The sequence below is a fragment of the Dermochelys coriacea genome, chromosome 5 (genome assembly GCF_009764565.3).
Source record: "Dermochelys coriacea isolate rDerCor1 chromosome 5, rDerCor1.pri.v4, whole genome shotgun sequence".
In the NCBI taxonomy this organism is placed as follows: Eukaryota; Metazoa; Chordata; order Testudines; family Dermochelyidae; genus Dermochelys; species Dermochelys coriacea.
This window is the reverse complement of record NC_050072.1, coordinates 23106771-23120269: the sequence shown is the minus strand read 5'-3', so window position 1 is coordinate 23120269 and position 13499 is coordinate 23106771. Positions and strand designations below refer to the sequence as shown.

Genomic DNA, 13499 nt, shown 5'->3' with positions numbered 1-13499 from the left:
CGTCAAGAATTATAACATTCAAAAACCAGTTGGAGAACACTTCAATCTCTCTGGTCACTCGATCACAGACCCGAGAGTGGCTATCCTTCAACAAAAAAGCTTCAAAAACAGACTCCAACGAGAGACTGCTGAATTGGAATTAATTTGCAAACTGGATACAATTAACTTAGGCTTGAATAGAGACTGGGAATGGATGAGTCATTACACAAAGTAAAACTATTTCCCCATGGTATTTCTCCCTCCCACCCCACCCCCCACTGTTCCTCTGATATTCTTGTTAACTGCTGGAATTAGCCTACCTTGCTTGTCACCATGAAAGGTTTTCCTCCTTTCCCCCCCCCTGCTGCTGGTGATGGCTTATCTTAAGTGATCACTCTCCTTACAGTGTGTATGATAAACCCATTGTTTCATGTTCTCTGTGTGTGTGTGTGTGTATATAAATCTCTCCTCTGTTTTTTCCACCAAATGCATCCGATGAAGTGAGCTGTAGCTCACGAAAGCTTATGCTCTAATAAATTTGTTAGTCTCTAAGGTGCCACAAGTACTCCTTTTCTTGTTGCTAAAGTGGTTGTTAATGTTGTGCTTGGTGACAATGTGTTCAAATTAGCTGCTGCATGTGCAACTTTCATTATCAGAGCAAAGGGAGACAATGTTTTATTTCAGAAGCAGACTGAATACCAGTGAAAGCAAGATGCAAAACTTGGCTTTATTTTTAACATAAAGTTCTGTAGATAGAGTTTAATATTTGCAGTTAAAACATGTTTTACTACTTTTATAAAATATGTATTTAAAAACAAAGCCTCCTTTTGGGTATGCTGGAGAAAGTTCACCTTCCTTCTAACAGGGAGTAAGTCAGAGGTTTCCTATGCAACTCATGTTCGCAGCCTCACAACTAATGTATTTGACAGTGGTTAATGCTGCCTATCCTGTGAGGTGTCTGAAACAAAGGAAAATACAGTGCGGACAGATAGGGCCCTATTTATGGGAGCACTTGAGCTCTGCTTGACACAGCACCTTGAGTGTGGGAAGGGGCGAACATGGCTTTGAGACATTTTTATACTCCTGAGTGAAATCCTGTCCTTACTGTAGTCAATGGCAAAATTCCCATAGACTTCAGTGGGGTCAGGAATTCATCTTTGAGTTAGAACAGCCTCAGGCCTACCTTAAACTCTGTTCTGTTGCAGTGGTCCCTTTAAGCCAGTGGTGTCCAATACGTTCACCACTAGCCACATGCGGCTAATAGGCTATTGAATTGTAGCTAATGCATGTGGCTTTTTTATAATGTGGCTTAATGTGGCTTTTTTATAATGTGGCTAATAAGAAAAATTCAAAACCACAAGCTAGCAGTGTGGCTAGCATCAAATTTCTATTGGACACTACTGCTTTAAGCAGATGAAAACAGCTGGAGAACAGTGGTGCTTTAGCCATCTTCCCGTCCCCCAGCCACACCTTTGACATATCCCGGCTCTATGGGCTGTGTCAAAGAGTTGATATACTGGTTCTATGTTGCCTGGGGAGCCCATTTACACCAAAAATTTCTCTGGCACCAGATACATCCAGTATTATGCCCCTCTGCAGTGCTAGCATGGCATTAATGTGCTGCAGTGGACATGAGAATCAGACCCTCAGTCAGTCCAACAAGAAATTCCTGGAACTACACAAAAAGCTTTCTTACAAAATGTATGGGGCTGGATTCTAATCTCATTTACAGGACTGTAAATCCAGCCACAGCACTGATTTAGTGGCGTCGCTTTGGATTTATACTGGTGCAGTTGAGGTTAGACTTTGATTTATTGTGTGAAATAAGATTTTACTGTTACTGCACAGTTCTTTTGTCCTGTATACCTGTAAACAGTTGTTGGTTAGGGTCTGCTGATGCCATTTCCTTTGCAGGCAACAGGTACAAAGAATAAAATGAAGCATCTTTATTTCTAAATTAACAGGATACACTCTTACAAGCTGTTGCTTGTTCTTTTGAAACTGAAGCATTCATTTTGGTATCTCTTTGGTTGCATTTTCATTTCATGAATGTATTTTTGCAAAACACACTGACAAGTCCAATTAATACATTCAGTACCATTACAACCCCCCACATAACAAGTGGATTAGTTATATGACATGTGTAAGTTAATAAATCAATAGCTGTGATTTCTCTCTTAGAATTGGCATTTTACCCTTCTGCCAGGGCATGTGTGTATTGGAGCAGAGCAATTGCTGTTTAATCCTGTTTTGAAATTAAAGGAATGACTTGCAGCCAGTTGGAGCAATAGATGATAATTCTCTTATGAGTACAGTTGAGCGGGCAGCATTCTTTTTAAATGAAAAATGCTCAGCGTAGAAGTGGGCGGAGAGCACTAGTATCGTAGGTAGTGAGGCAGCAGAAAGGGCAGGAGGAGGAGAATTCACTTGTGTGTTAGACACATGGATCACCAGCGGGAAGTACGGAGCAGGACACTGGTATGTTTTAACTGTTTTGGGTTTTTTGTTTTTTTTTTAACAAGTAGTAAATCTGTAAAACTGCAGTTGCAAGAGCTGAAAGATTAATTAGAGTACAGGAGAGAAAGAAATGTTGTTTTCACTGCAATGCCTGCGGCTTCTGATCTAAGGCAGAGAAGAGTCGTGGGGTTGGTCTGTTCAGCAGGTAAGAAGCAGGGATGGGCAAACCTCATGGAGTCTGAGTTTTGGGAACCTTGCAAACTATTTCTTTGGGTTTGATGGAGCTTGTGTGAGTTTGCAAAATGTGTTTTGCCTGTGAGTCTCTTATCTATACATATACAGAAAATGTTTCTAGATAATGGAAAATGTGTCTTACACATAGGGGGGGAAATGCGTCCTGTGCATTAAGCACAGACAATCCCCAGTCCTCCAAAAGGCTGAGGCAGGTGTTTGGCCTGGTATATGCTATGCCTACTGTATTCATTATATTTTTTTTAACCTCTTGACTACTCCTTTATTCATAATTTCTTTGTATTTGTTTTTCACTCTCTCTCTCTCTCTCTCTCTCTCTCTCTCTCCATTCATATTTATGCCTCTCTCTGCCCTTCCCCTTCCCCCTGTCCACCTCTCCAAAAAATCTCTCCACAGTGACATGTGAAACCTAATACCATTTTGAGTTGAATGTTCAAACTCTAGATGGATGAGCAGGTTGGACATTTATTATTTCTTTGAACTTATAAATGAAGTAAAATGAATTCCTGCGTGCTTGGTCGGAAGGGAAAATATTCAGGTTGAAATATAATTGCCTTGATGTTTGGAACCTTAGGAAAAAAATGTGCGTCAAGAATAGTTGTGCTAATGCTATTCAGTCCCAAAACACAACTTTAATTATAATCAGTGCTATTGCATCTAGGTTAATATTTATCCCAGATAAGTTAATATTAAATGAGTTTGCAGATTCTCTGGAGAAGCTGATATATGAATTCAGGCATAGTAAGCTCTTCATTTTTCAGAGCAATTAAAGGTGCTGTTTATTTTCAGTAGTTGTGCAACTGTTGTAAATCCCCTTTGGTTGACTGGAAGCCAGCATGAAATCTGAATGTACAGTCAACCTCTGTTCTAATGCTCTGTGCTAGGATTGGCAGGGGTGGTCCTAGCCATTTTGTTGTTCAGGGCAGAAAACGTTTATAGGGCCCATTTTTAGCAGCTGAAGGTATGGGGGGGGAACCACACACACTGGCCAATTAGAGTGGAGCAAAACTGACTAGCCAATAGAAGAAAGGAGAAAAAAAAAAAAAAGCACAGTGTACGGTTCCCCTTAGAAATTAGTGCCCAGGGAGGCTGCCCTGCTTGCCCACCCCTAGGATCAGCCCTGAGGATTGGTGCTCCAGTGAGGTTCCTGAGATTTTGTCCCAGTGACATGTTGTAAATTTGTGGTGTTAGCTTGATCTGTCAAAGATGTCACATAATGCATGATCCTGTTCCACTTAAATCGGTGGGAGTTTTGGCATTCACTTCAGTGATCAGTGGCAGAATTAGGCCCATAGTAATAAAGAGAAGGATAAGGCCTATAATGAAGAGCAGTGTTGTGTCTCAGCAGGAGACTTGGCAGGCTGGTTGTGACAAGAAGTCTCTTAGAATGAGGGAGGAGTTGGGTAGGCAGAGGAGGTGAGTAGGGTTGCCAAGCCTCCCGGTTTCACTGGGAGTCTTCTGGAATCAGGCCCTATCTCCTGTAGGCTACTGAAGCCAAACTGGAAGATTTTAGGTACTGAAAATCCAGCGGCACAGCAGGGCTAAGGCAGGCTCCCTGCCTGCCCTGGCTCTGTGCAGCTCCCGGCAGAGGCCGGCATGTTCCTGTGGACTCAGGGGCGGGACTGTGCCCCAGTGCCAATGGGAGCTGTGGGGGCCGTATTGGTGGGTTCTTTGGCCCCCCCCCGGGGCCACAGGGACATGGTGCCAGCCGCTTCCAGGAGCGGCGTGGGGCCAGGACAGGTAGGCAGGGAGCCTGCCTTAGCCCAGTTGCGCTGCTGATTGGGAGCTGCCCGAGGTAAGTGCCGCCCAGCTGGACCCTGCACCCACACGCTTCCTGCACCCCCACCCCAGCCTGGAGCCCCCTCCTGCACCCAAACTACCTCTCAGAGCCTGCGTCCCTCACCCTCCCCCGCACCACAACCCCCAGCCCTGAGCCACCTTCTGCACCCAAACTCTCTCCGAGAGCCTGCACCCCCTCCTGTACCCTAACTCCCTACCCCAGCCCAGAGCCCCCTCCTGTACACAAACTCCCCTCCAGAGCCCACACCCCCTCTTGCACCCCTGCCCCAGGCTCAGCCCGGAGCCCCCTCCCACACTCCGAACCCCTCGGCCCCAGCCCAGAGCCCGTACCCCAACCCCCTACCCCAGCCTGGGGAAAGCGAGTGAGAGTGGGGGAGAGTGAGCGATGGAGGGAAGGGGGGGATAGAGCGAGCAGGGCGGTGCCCTGGAGAAGGGGCAGGATAGCAGCATAGCCTTGAGGCAGGGGTGGGGCAAGGGTGTTTGGGTTTGTGTATTAGACAGTTGGCAACTCTAGGGGTGAGGCTTTTGCATTCCTACAACATATGTTTTTAATTTAGTTTTTTAAGTTGTTTCTGTGCTGAGATGTTGAATGCCAGATTGTAGCTGGGGGTAAACTAGTACATCAAAATGATAAATTTTAACCTTCAGAACAGCATGCTTTATAGTGGGAAAGCTGATTCTCCCCTCTATTGGCCTTTGAGGTGCTATTCAGTATGTGGCCACTTGGGGCAGATGAATCAGATGAGAATAAACCATTATGAACACTAGCAGTCTGCAGTAGCAGCTTGGGAAACAGGCTTCTTGTTACTGGGACAAGCTCATGACATGAATATATGTGACAGCCCCAAGTCTTGGCATCTCTTGTGCTCACAAAATAATGTACTCTCTTACTGTGTGTGTCAGTTGTTTTACTTATTTGTAACACCTGTGCCCTGTAACTAATGGAATTGTTACAGCAGATTATGAAGTGCATCGTTCCGAGTGCAGAAACCAGCATTGCGTGAAAAACATTGATTTTGCGGGTTGCATGGAATAGTTTCCAAATACTACCACACTGACCTTTTGAAAATGGTGTGTGTGTAACAAACCCTCCCCTCCCTAAACTTCCTGTGCTTGACTTTGCAACCTAAACCACTTTCTTCTGACGCAGTTTTTTGGGAAGTTCTAGATGTACATTTGTTCATGCAATCTTAATTCTGCCCCATTGAGTCTTCCTCCTGTTCACTGAATGAGGCTGGGAAGCTATATCATAAGGCATATGCACGGTGTGCCAAACTAATGTTGAACAGGCAACCCTAAATCTGGCATTTCCTAACTTTCAAGTGCTTGACTTTGCAACCTAAATAACTTTCTTGTGACACAAACTTTTGCACATGATTTCCTAGATTTTATTTTTAAATAGACCAGGGGTGGGCAAACTTTTTGGCCTATGGGCCACATATGGGTATGAAATTTTATGGCGGGCCATGAATGCTCACGAAATTGGGGGTTGGGATGCGGGAGGGGGTGAGGGCTCCGGCTGGGGGGAGGGGATGGGCTCTGGGGTGGAGCCAGAAATGAGTTCAGGGTGTGGGAGGGGGCTCCGGGCTGGGGCGGGGGCGTGAGGGCTCTGGCTGTGGGTGTGAGCTGTGGGGTACAAGGGGGTGGGATCGAGAGGTTCAGAGGGCAGGAGGGGGATCAGGGCTGGGGAAAGGGGTTGGGGCGCAGAAGGGGGTCAGGGGTGCAGGCTCTGAGCGGCACGTGCCTCAAGCAGCTCCCAGAAGCAGTGACATGTCCCGCCTCCGCTTCCTGTGCAGCCAGGCAGTTCTGCATGCTGCCCTGTCTGCAGGCCCTGTTTGCTGGCCAATGGGAGCTGCGGGGGCAGTGCTTGGGGCAGGGGCAGCATGCGGCGCCCCCTGGCTGCCCCTACGCATAGGAGCCGGAAAGGGGACGTGCTGCTGCTTCCCGTAGCCACGTGGAGCAAACCCCGACCCCACTCCTGCTCCTCGGAAGGAACTCGAAGGCCGGATTAAAACATCTGAAGGGTCAGATGTGGCCCCCAGGCTGTAGTTTGCCCGCCCCTGAAATAGACAAAAGTAAAAACAAATTCTGTTACGTGCAACTGTAAGAACCCATCCATTATACGTTATCAGTGGAATCTTCAGCAATGCAGATCAGATTGCTACCACATTAGATAGAGGATTTAATGGCATTAGTTGGCAGCAGTAGAAGGCTATTATCTCAAAGGGATATTGGCTACTGGTGACATGTGCTGGGGCCTGGTCTGAACTGGCTCTTTCTCTTCTTCCTGGAAGGTGTGACTTCTCTCCCACATGGTGCCTCCAGAGGAGAGGGACGGGCTACTGGGGCCATGTGCGGCTCCAGGAGTTTTATAGGGAGAGGAGAGGCCAGCCTTTCTCCATTTCTCCAGCATCCAGGTGTTGTCTGAAGTTTCCTGCTCCCATGTGGTGCTATGGGGTGAGGTCCGTGGGGTGGCACATTGGGGCCATGTGCTGGCTCTGGTGGGAGGGAGTTGACCTGGCTTGGCTTGTCCCCACCCACCATCATACCCAGGTTGTTCCCAGTGCAGTGGAGGTGGTGGTGGCAGTGGTAAGTTGCTGTCATGCTTTGGTGGTACCATGAACCCAGCTCTTTAGAATATTTGTGGTCAGTTGTTATTTTGGCAGGCTGCCAGAATCTTCCTGAGGCATGCAGGCCACATTGTGGAAATGGCTATTTTGAATAGTTTATAACTTGGCTCACCCTGAATGGAATTTCCCAGGGCAAAGAAAAGGCATGTTTCTAGCCCAAGGGCATTGCCCCTGCTGAATTTCAAAGGCCTGCTGCAAACCGTGGAGGTGTGAGAGCTTCTCAAAAAAATGTTGCAAGAATCTTTTGTAATGGAAAGTGTTAGGCAACCTAAATGTAGCGGTCACTCTCAGCTCTCTCCCTATAATTTATATTTACATAGATACATACAAACAATTCTACAATAATGGTCCATCTTATAATATTTATTTAGATTTATCATTTTTAAAATATTGTGCTTGTACTAAAGTGTTGAGCTCCAACAATAATTAGACTTACAATAACAACTACCCAGCGGCATAAATGCTAATCTACAAATAAATTAACCAGCCAGCAGCCTAATCCTCAAATGCAGAAAGCAAGTTACGTCAGCTAGCTGACACTGAAATAGGAAAAAACGGCAGTAAAGCCTGCTAGTTGTACCCAGGAATATACCTCAATCCATCCCCTAACCCTATCAAACAGCTTTTGTAGAGTGCCTAGAAAGATGTAAAATCTGGACTATTTTGGACCAAATAGGCTGCTGCAGAATTCTGGGCAATTACTGTAGAACACAGAAGTATCCTTTTATAGGTGTATAAGAGTATTTGTATTTCAGGGTTGGGATTGAGACTCTGAGCCCCTATCCTCTCATATAGGGCCTCATTGTGTCACTCTTATATTAAGTAGCACGTATTCACACAAGTTGTTCTTCGGAAGTCTGTGGGAATTCTTGAACAATCGAGTGTGATCAAATTAGGGCCCTTTACAATGAGCTGCTGTATTGAGCCCCAAAGCATGCCATCCACATGCAACTGAATGGCAGCCAGTGGGTGCTGGCTGTTACAGCTGAGAACTGCCTTCGGTAAATTGGCTCGGTTTGCCCAAGAAGACTGAGAAGCGCTGTATTAACTCTCACTGGTGCTGTTTAACTGACACTGATAGGATGATAAACTTGTCTGCAAAAAATAAATACATGAACAAATGAATAAAACCATTGCATCTCTAATACACAGTACTCAAATGTGAAGTGTTTGTGCACATGGGAGGATCTGTAAGGATAGTTTAGAGATGACCACACAGAAATACAGTTTCTATGTAATAGTTTAGGGAGATTTTCAGAGTAGCAGCCGTGTTAGTCTGTATTCGCAAAAAGAAAAGGAGTACTTGTGGCACCTTAGAGACTAACAAATTTATTAGAGCACAAGCTTTCGTGAGCTACAGCTCACTTCATCGGATGCATAGATGCATGCTTATGCTCTAATAAATTTGTTAGTCTCTAAGGTGCCACAAGTACTCCTTTCTTTTTGCGAATACAGGACTAACACGGCTGCTACTCTGAAAAGAATATCAGAGGAACAGTGGGGGTTAGGGGGGAGAAATACCATGGGGAAATAGTTTTACTGTTGGTAATGACCTCATCCATTCCCAGTCTCTATTCAAGCCTAAGTTAATTGTATCCAGTTTGCAAATTAATTCCAATTCAGCAGTCTCTCGTTGGAGTCTGTTTTAAGCTTTTTTGTTGAAGGATAGCCACTCTTAGGTCTGTGATCGAGTGACCAGAGAGATTGAAGTGTTCTCCAACTGGTTTTTGAATGTTATAATTCTTGACGTCTGATTTGTGTCCATTCATTCTTTTACGTAGAGACTATCCAGTTTGGCCAATGTACATGGCAGAGGGGCATTGCTGGCACATGATGGCATATATCACATTGGTAGATGCGCAGTTAACGAGCCTCTGATAGTGTGGCTGATGTGATTAGGCCCTATGATGGTATCCCCTGAATAGATATGTGGACAGAGTTGGCAACGGGCTTTGTTGCAAGGATAGGTTCCTGGGTTAGTGGTTCTGTTGTGTGGTGTGTGGTTGCTGGTGAGCCCCACAGTATGCCAACATTTTTATGGCTGACTTAGAACAACGCTTCCTCAGCTCTCGTCCCCTAATGTCCCTACTCTACTTGTGCTACATTGATGACATCTTCATCATCTGGACCCATGGAAAAGAAGCTCTTGAGGAATTCCACCATGATTTCAACAATTTCCATCCCACCATCAACCTCAGCCTGGACCAGTCCACACAAGAGATCCACTTCCTGGACACTACGGTGCTAATAAGCGATGGTCACATAAACACCACCCTATATCGGAAACCTACTGACCGCTATTCCTACCTACATGCCTCTAGCTTTCATCCAGATCATACCACTCGATCCATTGTCTACAGCCAAGCTCTATGATATAACCACATTTGCTCCAACCCCTCAGACAGAGACAAACACCTACAAGATCTCTATCATGCATTCCTACAACTACAATACCCACCTGCTGAAGTGAAGAAACAGATTGACAGAGCCAGAAGAGTACCCAGAAGTCACCTACTACAGGACAGGCCCAACAAAGAAAGAACAGAACGCCACTAGCCATCACCTTCAGCCCCCAACTAAAACCTCTCCAACGCATCATCAAGGATCTACAACCTATCCTGAAGGACAACCCATCACTCTCACAGATCTTGGGAGACAGACCAGTCCTTGCTTACAGACAGCCCCCCCAATCTGAAGCAAATACTCACCAGCAACCACACACCACACAACAGAACCACTAACCCAGGAACCTATCCTTGCAACAAAGCCCATTGCCAACTCTGTCCACATATCTATTCAGGGGACACCATCATAGGGCCTAATCACATCAGCCACACTATCAGAGGCTCGTTCACCTGCGCATCTACCAATGTGATATATGCCATCATGTGCCAGCAATGCCCCTCTGCCATGTACATTGGCCAAACTGGACAGTCTCTACGTAAAAGAATGAATGGACACAAATCAGACGTCAAGAATTATAACATTCAAAAACCAGTTGGAGAACACTTCAATCTCTCTGGTCACTCGCTCACAGACCTAAGAGTGGCTGTCCTTCAACAAAAAAGCTTCAAAAACAGACTCCAACGAGAGACTGCTGAATTGGAATTAATTTGCAAACTGGATACAATTAACTTAGGCTTGAATAGAGACTGGGAATGGATGAGTCATTACACAAAGTAAAACTATTTCCCCATGGTATTTCTCCCCCCCACCCCACCCCCCACTGTTCCTCTGATATTCTTGTTAACTGCTGGAATTAGCCTACCTTGCTTGTCACCATGAAAGGTTTTCCTCCTTTTTCCCCCCCCTGCTGCTGGTGATGGCTTATCTTAAGTGATCACTCTCCTTACAGTGTGTATGATAAACCCATTGTTTCATGTTCTCTGTGTGTGTATATAAATCTCCTCTGTTTTTTCCACCAAATGCATCGATGAAGTGAGCTGTAGCTCACGAAAGCTTATGCTCTAATAAATTTGTTAGTGTCTAAGGTGCCACAAGTACTCCTTTTCTTTTTTTGTTTTAGGGAGAGTACATCTTTTATTCCTGCCAAATTTCAGGAATATCTAAGATCTGTTTTAGGAAGCAGGAGGGGAAGGGTTTGGAGTCATTGACAGAAACTGTTGAGCAACAATGATAGATAGTACTGCATATTGGATCGTTGTGGAGAGAGCTTGTCAAAACATGTAAAAGAAGGATAGTTCAACAAATTAATAGTCAAAAATAAAAACAGTTCATTCCCTGGATTTACCGTATACTGCAGGGGCGGCCAAACTTACTGGCCCTCTGAGCCGCCTATGATAATCTTCAGAAGTTTGAGAGCCAGGATGCACCTGTTGGGGCTCGGGCCTCCAGACCTGCGGGAGGTGCCTGATGAGGCTCTGGGCTTCAGTGTGGGCACAAGGAAGTAAGTAAGTAGTGAGATGTAGATAAAGGATTTGCTTCCTGCATCTAAGCTTCATTCAGTGCAAAAGTGTGGGAGAAGGGTCATCAGGTAACTGGTTACAGGTAGAAGGGCAGGTGACTTCTGCAGAAGCTGCCTTTGCCAGCTTTACAGAAGTGAAGAGTTTCCTTCTTCCAGGAGAATTCAATGCTGACCACTTAGAGTCAAAATCCATCCCTTGTGTAACGGGTAACCCTTCTACCAGGCCGAGGCGATAGCAGCAAGGGCCGGGTTTGGTACACAGGGGTTCCCTCTCATCAAAGCAAATGCAAAACTGGCTCAAGCCCCGACCCAGTGACCAGGGAAAATCTTAGTCATTTTAGCTCTTTAGTGATTTCAGTTTGTAGTAGTGGGAGCCTCAGTGCTGGTGCACCATAAGGCCAAAGTGAATTCAGCTCAGCACCTGTAGCTAGACTAGACCCAAAATTAGCTCTATTGTTCCACAGTGGAGAGAGACAGAGGTGCAATTGATGTTTCAGGCTCTCACAAAGGGGCCCACACCACCATGTACTAATACCTGTCTCCAGCCTCTCTCAATTCAGAGTTTTGGAACCCATGTCCCTTGCCTAGTGAGTGCTACTTAGTTGAGGGCGATTCCCTCCATCATAACAAAAGGCCAAGTACAGTTCAACTGTCCTTGATTCCCATAATCAGGATAATAACAATTTATTCTTCCTGCCCCAATAACAGGGACACTGGGGATCCCACAGCAGCCAAAGTGACCATTTGGGCAGCTATGGGCTCATTCTAGGCGGGGTGGGTGTGCCTATGCAAATGAGATCAGCCCCTGAAATTCTTTTCCATAACTTGCCACACCTCACCACCACCAGATGTCAGGGTGGAGCTCAGCCTGACTCTGCTTACAGATGTATTAGTGGTGCAAGTGTGCTGGGTTATAATAAGGAATCTGGCTCAAAGCCTAAATACTCATTACATATTGAATATTCACTATCTACTCAGCTTTTGTTGCTGCTGCACTGACTGTCCAGTCAGAGTCCAGAGATGGGATAAGAGAAGAAACTAAAGAAGAGGGCATGGGACAAGATGCAATTTGCAAGACTCGCGAAGGTCTGGAAAGGGGGAGAGGTTTTTTTTAGTGTTGGTACAATTCTAAATAAGTTTGGACCAAAATTTCATGAGCCCCAGAAATGCAGTGTCACTGTGTGGGCAAAGGGAGCATGTTCATTCCTTTACATGGAGTGTTATGTATTTCTTCATCTCAATGTGTGCTGAAACTGTAAATATTTTACCAGTTAGCCTTAGAGCAGGTGTGTTTGGTTATGCAGGTTCTCACACAAAACAATAGGAAGGGAGTTAGAAAATAAACTATACCGCACTGTATGATACAAGACTTTGTTTTAATTGAGTGTTGTTTGTGTGACAGTCTATAACAAGCTAAAATAATTGTTTGAACTGTCTTATTTCACTTAAGATGAAATGTCCAGACACAGGTTGCATTAGATAAATGTAGATTTGAAACCCTTTTAATAATCCTGAATTAGATTATGAAATTTTGTCTCTGTGGGATAAGCAGCAAAAGCAGTTTGAGTGCTGCCCTGTAATGGGATTCATTCATTACCTGCAATTATTACTGTGAGTAAATATGTACTTATTTGTCTTTCAATGCCTGTGTATATACTCTGCAAAAACAGGTGTTGCCGGCTAGTTGGCTTCTTTTGATTTTTGTGAAATGGAAATCATGAGTGTGATTAACTGCCTGAATGACCTCCTGGTAAACATCTCCTAGCTCCGATTTAGAAATTGCAACGAGTCCTCATAGGAGTTATGGATGTAGAACTAAAATGGATGACTGTCACCATTCTGAGTGGGGGTGAGGGAGTGCAGGAAATGTGATAGCAGGTGCCCTTAAAAATGGTACACTCCAACTTTTCGTGAACATTTTTTTTGCCTTCTCAACTTTCTTCCTTTTTTCACTTTGGATTAGTGAGATTGTGGAATATCCACCTAGACTGCCCTTGCAGAAAATCAGAGCCCTGGAGTCGCCACAGTTGAAGGAGCCAAACCAGAGACATTTGAGAAGCACATTTAGTAAGTCAGATCATGGAGACAGGAGAATATTTTGCTTTGTCAGTTCCAGAGCTTCTTAAAATTTGTTTAAATTTGAGGCATTTCAGTCATATATAGGACGTCAAGTTCCATTGCACAGTTCTTAATATAACATGAGGCAGCATGTCCACTGTTTTTCCTTCAGCACTTGCCTACAACTCTTTGGATTGCGTGTTGGCAAAAAAACAAAGGTTGTGTTAACCACAGGTATTTCTTTGGCTGTGCTTATCTGATAGAGAGAAATAAAAGGGGGAAGATAGCACTCAGACGCTTTGACTTTGCCATTTAAAAGCATTGTGGAAAAAGGAGGGGCAGAAATGCAGACAGTCTGGGGTTTGCCAAACCAAAGTCCTTTACACAGCCTGAATTAC

The 13499-nt window shown here is 45.0% G+C and overlaps 1 protein-coding gene across 8 annotated transcripts in view; it reads left to right on the top strand.

The window, feature by feature from the left end:
* The window catches only part of PDZD2 (PDZ domain containing 2), a 321088-nt gene that overhangs the window by 192314 nt on the left and 115275 nt on the right, over positions 1–13499 (top strand). The window lies entirely within an intron of this gene.